Source organism: Gossypium arboreum, chromosome 12 (genome assembly GCF_025698485.1).
Source record: "Gossypium arboreum isolate Shixiya-1 chromosome 12, ASM2569848v2, whole genome shotgun sequence".
NCBI classification, from domain to species: Eukaryota; Viridiplantae; Streptophyta; class Magnoliopsida; order Malvales; family Malvaceae; genus Gossypium; species Gossypium arboreum.
Window position 1 is genome coordinate 74,205,614 of NC_069081.1, and position 6,886 is coordinate 74,212,499.

Consider the following 6,886-nt stretch of genomic DNA (forward strand, 5'->3'; position numbering starts at 1 on the left):
TCAAAGGTTAAAACCCTTTTACGAGAATTTTCAAGTACATGTGGCGGAGGAATTATTCTTCGAAGAGCCAAGCGGTTAAATTTTCATGTCGTCGAGGTAACGATGTTAAAAAAAAGCGCTTTATGGGCGGCAACACATATTTATCTTTATTTATTTAATTTAATTTTGAATTTTAGTTTAGTTTAATAATTAAATAAAATATTATTTTAATATGTTTGATCGTGTTATTTTCCAGGAACGTGGACGGAGGAAGTCATTTTTTAGAAGTCGAAATTTCAGTGCATACATCATTTTCAATAAACAAACCCATACCCCAACCCAAAATTTGAAAAGCCTAACATAGCCAAGGAAAAAAAAAACAAAACAAACCAAGCCCAAGCAAAAAGTAAATAGAAACGGGTCGAACGGCCTAATATGGCCCAATGAAAAGAAAAAAAGTAGGAAAAAAATAGAGGAAAAGTGGGCCAAACGGCCGAAGAAAAAAAGATAGGAAATTCTGACTTTTTTTTTCAAACATACACCTTTCCCTTTCTTTTTCTTTTCCCTCTTCTTCTTCTTCACCCATCTTTTTCCCGAAAACACTAACCCATAAAGCCACCGCCGTTCACCCCTTCACCATCGTTGACCTCTTTGTTATACCTCAACACCATTGACGACGGTACCATCGTCAGTTAAATACGCCCCAAAAACACAACCACTCGCCATCTACGTCATTGTCACCTTCTCCACCTCCCCTCCATCGAACATCGCCCTTCGCAAGCTAAGTCCACCGTTTTCCCATCGCCATTCACACCACCACCATCGAGCCTACATCAACTACCACCACATCCTCTAAGCCACCATACATTCTTCCCAAAACCTCCCCCTTCTTCACAAGAATGCCACCACCGTTTGAACCACCCCCTCCAACGTTAAAGAACCGACAAAACCCCCTACACAAGACTATCGAAGTCGTTCACCGCCAAACACTGCCATCCGTCATCGTTAGCCACCACTAAATAGTCATCACTGGTTGATTTTGAGCCTGCAAAAAGATAGAGACCATGGTTTGTACTAGACAATAGTCAGTCGACGTTTTTATGACTTCTCTAAACCAAGGTCGAAAACAATTTTCGGCACCACTAGTCGTCTACCTTGACGACGAAGATCTAGAACCACCATCACCACCAATACATGTTGCTAGACCGAGTCGACATCAACATCGAAGAAGCCTGACACCAGTTTAGATGGAAAGTTCACACGTTCATTTTGACGCTTCTAATGACATAAGGTATAACATTCCAAACTCACAGCCTATTTTACCGTTATTAATGTTTCCTATAGGTCATTTAGATGGAGCTAGCACTATAGATCACAATGACGCTACGCCACCAGACCAAAGTGAGCAACCAACTCCACGACAAACAAGGTCAACCACTGTTCATGCTCAATGTACACAACCATACCAACATAATGAAGAGTTAGAGTCAACACCGAACAGCGGCACTGAAGCTGCCGATATACCAAGTCCGCCGCACAGTCTAGTCAAAAATTGAGTACCAACCTCCTCAAAATAATAGGCGCGTTCAATGGGGCTGAACCTATACAATGCCGCCAGAACAGAGACTTTGAGGGTTTCTAAATTTCACGACATCAGAACACCAAACAAGATACAAGGAAATTCAAAATCGTCCAATTCCAATCTGTAAATATATCTTTCCCTTTACCCTTGATACACTTAACATGCGTGAGTTGGTGTTTAATTATTTTGTTGCTATTGGTTGGACATCATACGTGAATATTTATTGTGCTGCATATTATGAACTCATGTGTATGTGATGTTTAATTTTGATATGTCTACAATTAAGACTGTTGAAATCCTGAACATAATTAAATTCAGATTGCTTGGTCATTCATTTACTATGTCTATTTCTGATTTTAACATAGCCATGGGTTTCGTTGACCCTGACGATGTTCAACTTGACTTGTACCATACTGCTCTTCTAGAGATACCTAGTGATTTTGATGCCGATTCAGCTTACTTGGTTTTGACTAACTCAATATCCCAGTCTTACAATTCTAAGACCTCTAAATCTTTGTTAGTGGATGAGCTAGACCTAAGGTACATTCATAGGTTTTTCGCTTTTCATTATTCGGGCCACAATGATTCTACGCCTGTCTTAACTAAGACAAAACTATTTTTCTTATGGTGCATGCATTCTGGTTTTTGGGTCAATTTAGGATATTGGTTTGCACATAATTTCATGTTATAATTCAGGCTCATCAACCCATCATACTCAACCCTTACATCACACATTTAGCTAGAAATATTTTTCAATCCAAAACTGATTTTTCATCGCTAATATATGCTTATAATATGGATCCTTTGGATGAATATTGTTTGGATTCTATGGGTTTGCTTGTCGACACCCCTACTACATTTTATTTTGTTCCCCTAGGTAGACGAACCTCTTGAAGCAATAAATTCTTTCGATGAAGATGCGATCCAGCTACTAGAGAACAATAGGAGCAGCCTCCTTTCACTGTGGATGAACAACTTCATCGCATTGAAGCTCGCCTCAAAACAATGGAAGCCAACATCTCAAGCATCCTCACCATGCTCCAAAGTAGTCACTTCCACCATCCTCTGACCCATTAAATATACACGGGAGTACACTTTACCTCAACTATTTTTATTCTTTTTGCACATTGTGGGCAATGCGGGCTAAGTGAGAGGGACATTCCATGCTATTTCTTCTTTGCATGTGTTCATTCACTAAGATAATTCCTCAATTCATTTCGAAAATGAACCTCTAATTCTTATGCTAAGTTTGTTTAAATAATTGGGTGAATCATGAACAACTATTGCTTACTTGGTCAAAAAATATTTTGTAGAATTGAAAATGTTATGGCTTAGTCAATATTTCATATAAATTGTTGGCTCTTTTAAACTTGCCTAATGAAAGTACTTATTTTAATAAATAAATAAAAACCTGTTAATGGCTTCGTTAAGAGTGAAGATTTGGAAATGTGATCAAATTGAGTAACCGGAATGAGGTGCTTGGGTTGTCATCTCATATTCTGTCAAAAGATTTGGTGATGAACCGAAACTTGTAACATTTCGCTAACCGAGCTGCCCTAAGAAAAGAGAAACAAATTCATTAGAGACATGCCAAGTTGAGTTATCGGGGTGAGGTGTTTGGTTGTCATCTCATTTTGCGTCAAAAGATTTGGCTATGTCTCGAATTTGTTAAAAAATAAAATAAAAAAACATGTCGAGTTGAGTAATTGGGGTAAGGGTTTGGGTTGTTATCTCATTTGGCGTCAAAATACTTGACCATGTCACAAATAAGTTTTTAAAAAAATAAAAAATATATATATTGAGTACGATTGCGTTGCAAGTTTGATTAAGCTTAAATTTAATGAAGTCGTTGAGTTTGACAGACTGTTCGAGATTTTACAAATTGCTTATTGATTGAGTCTAGCAATTATTTATTTTTTTTATTCAACTAATTGTTTGCATTGTACTTGACTGAGAAAGAGGGTTTGATTTCAAAAAGGGTTGTCGAATGATTTTTAATAGACATCATGCTTGAAGACAAGCATGGGCTAAGTTGGGAGCAATTTGATAGCAAGATAAAATTTTACTTTTAATACATTTATTTTTGGTTAATTACCGAATAAGGTGCTACTGAATTTAGATTTTTCTTATCAGGAATGAAGTTGGTGTGTTGAAATTCACAATAATACAAAAAGGGGCTAAATTGGAACAAAAACAAAATTGCAAGATTGAATATTTGAACTTGGCTAGATAAAGATTAAAGATTTGAAATTGATTAGATAAAGATCAAATTATTTTTGAAATTGTTAAAATTTTGTAATTAGTTTAAATTTGATCTTTAGTTTAATTTTGATTTTTAAATTTTGATTTATCTAGTGATAATGTTTAGAGAAAATCTAGCTAAATTTTAGCATTGGAAGTGTGTATAAATATCTGGTGGCAATAACCAACTAGATACACATAGCATTTGGCATTAATCAAATTCCTTTATTCTTTTTCCTCCCTGTGCATTAGTTGATTTCCATTCTGTCATTCTATTTTCTTTTCTTTTACTTTCAACATTTTGGCTTATTTGCCTTCCAAGCACTTTCCCCTTTCCACTTTCCACAATTTCCATTAAAAGCCACTTCCATACTCCATTACCATGATTTATTTCATACTTAACTAAATCCCCTTTTAGCCTTAGTCCGGTTATATCCCCAATAAATTAATTGTGATATATGAACCCATACTAAATACTTTACAATTCGGTATTCGCTATAGTACAAATTCATCCCTTAAAGTTGATTTGGTTTTAATTTAAAAAACGTGCGTTGGGTTGGAACCATTTGGTGTACAGTTGGGAAGTTGATTCAGCTGTGCTCTATTCAAAATCCCGCAAACAAATTGGTGTGTTCAGGTAGGAAAAGTTAGTTGGATTTCGTTAAGGGAGATAATGATCGAGTTTAAATGACCCACATGGTTGAGGTCGATGATTCGAGTTGGGCTTTTTAGATCGCAAGGCTATTGAAGTCTTAAATTACGGGCACATGTCACATGGTTAGAAATTCAACATGGGTTGATTTGCAGGTTGTACCGAAACTGACTACAAGAGGAAAAGCTGGTGGTTTGATGCGTCCTCAATCGCTATAACCAACTTATCGGTTGGAAGGAAAAACCTTCTTTCAAGGAACAAATCAAGTTTGGGGTGTACCGAGGCTACGGCTAAGCTTTAAAATATTTTATTTACCTACTTATTTTATTTGCTTAAATTTATTTTTGCAATTGCGAATCTGTTTTTATGTTATTACATTACATATTTATTTGTTTGATTTACTCTATCAACTTACACCCCTTTTTTTATTTTTTTCAGCTCGGAACACACAGGGCGTGGGCACGACTATACCACAACAATAATTCTGGTCACAAGAAAAATGCAAAATTGGATAACTAGTCATTGTGGGTTCAACCCTACTGCTCTATACTGCTATTTAGTGTTATTTTGTCATAGGAATTTATATTTGGTGGTTTTAATGCCCCATCAAGGATAATTGAATGTGAAAATACTTAAAAAAATAAATCATAAATGAAATTAAAAAAATACTCTTAATTTAAAGAAAATAATTGTAATTATCTAAAAAATGTTTGAAAATGAATGCTTACGTTTGTTTACTAAGAGATTTCAAAAGATAACTAGTAAATCAAACCAAAAATACTGAATGTGTGCATTTATTTTGAAAGTTTTTAGATAATTATATTTATTTTTAAAATTAAGAGTTATTTTTTAACTTCATGAATTATTTATTTTATTATTTTCCACATATAATTATTTTATTAGGTTATCTAAGTAATAAGTTTCATCATATTAAAAATATTTCACGTATGTAATTTCACATCATCCTATTAACTTTTTAATAAAGTACTTTCATCAAATTTGTTAAAAAAGCAATTTGAAAAAAAAAAAGAACAAAAGTTGATAGCCAAAAAAAGTTCAAAAAAAAAAAACAATTAGGGTCATTTTGCCAAAACATGTAAGCGTTAACGGCCAAATTTTTCATTAAGCCAAACTTAAATACATAAATACATCAAATTAAGAATATTAAATTAATACAATTTTTTATCATGGTATTGTCATCAATCATAAGTTAGTGTTGAGTTAATTTATGGCACAAACTCAATCAATGACATTATTAATATATAAAATTGATGGAGTTAATAAAGCTGTAGATAATAAAATTAAAATGTAAAAAGTTTAAAATAAAACTTTAATTATGTGATAAATTTATGGTTTTAATAATTAATTGATATGAGTTCAAATCTCATCATCTGCATTTTTTCTTATTTTTTAATAAAAGACTAAAGTACCATTGAATAATATAACTTCTTCTAAATACTAATTAACATTTTAGTAATTCCCTAACAAAGTTGGCACTCAATTGACTCATGACACCGACTCCACTAGAAATTTAAGTAATGGTAAAATAAGGCTTAAAGGCCTTTTTTTTTTAAATTAGGGTTTTGGGCTAATTTTAAATTTAATTAGGGATATAGGTCAATTTTGTTGGATGTGCTTTCCAGTTCTCTCTCTTAAGGTTAGGGTTTTTTATTAGGTTTTTCTTAAGGTTTAGGGTTTTAAAGAAGTGTTCAGGGTTTTTGATGAAAACTATTAGGTAATTTTGAAGGGTCGAGGATGTGATAACGCGCCTCAACACACATACATTTCATATGTTATGGCGGGATAGGACTATGATCTTAGAAACCCATCGTGGGGAAATTAGTTTTCGAGGTAACAATGCTTGATACGATCAGGGGTCGAAGTCAACATGAAGGTCCCAACTGGCGACCGTGATTCGGTCACGGGTTTGAGTATAATCGGGGTTAGGTGACGGTCATTACACGGTCAGGAGTTCAAGCTTTTTGGATACCTGCAAGCAATGCGCTATATATACCATACATAAGATTGAGGCCATAGTCATACGAAAAAACTCTAGGGACTTCCGATTTTATTAACGTAATTATATTCTCTATTTCCAAGCAGTCGGTATCTCTAACCTTTCATTCTTGTCCAAAGGCCAACACCGTCGTGGACACAAGAGGGCTCTGAAGACGAAAGCGAATGTTCCGGCACAGTAGAGGTCAAACTCGAGTCAGCACGGAAACATTGTAGTTATTAATGGGTTGTGTAATAATGACAACCGTCATAGCTCCGAAAGGAGTATCACCTTTATTGCACCGTAAAAGTCGCTCTCTGTCTGAGAGTCTTCTTGCATCAATGGTGGTGCCGACCTTCAAATAAGAATGAAGGTTAAAGGTACCGGTTGCCTGGAAATAGAGAAAAAAATTACACCAATTATAGCTAGAAGCCCC

At 34.7% G+C, this 6,886-nt stretch overlaps 1 long non-coding RNA gene across 1 annotated transcript; it reads left to right on the plus strand.

Moving 5' to 3' along the window:
- The first annotated feature begins 240 nt into the window (after positions 1–240).
- LOC128285663 (uncharacterized) lies at positions 241–2,883 on the plus strand. The gene is made up of 2 exons (XR_008276182.1): positions 241–1,684; positions 2,439–2,883. It is a non-coding gene; the product is annotated as an uncharacterized LOC128285663 (long non-coding RNA).
- Positions 2,884–6,886: the final 4,003 nt, after the last annotated feature.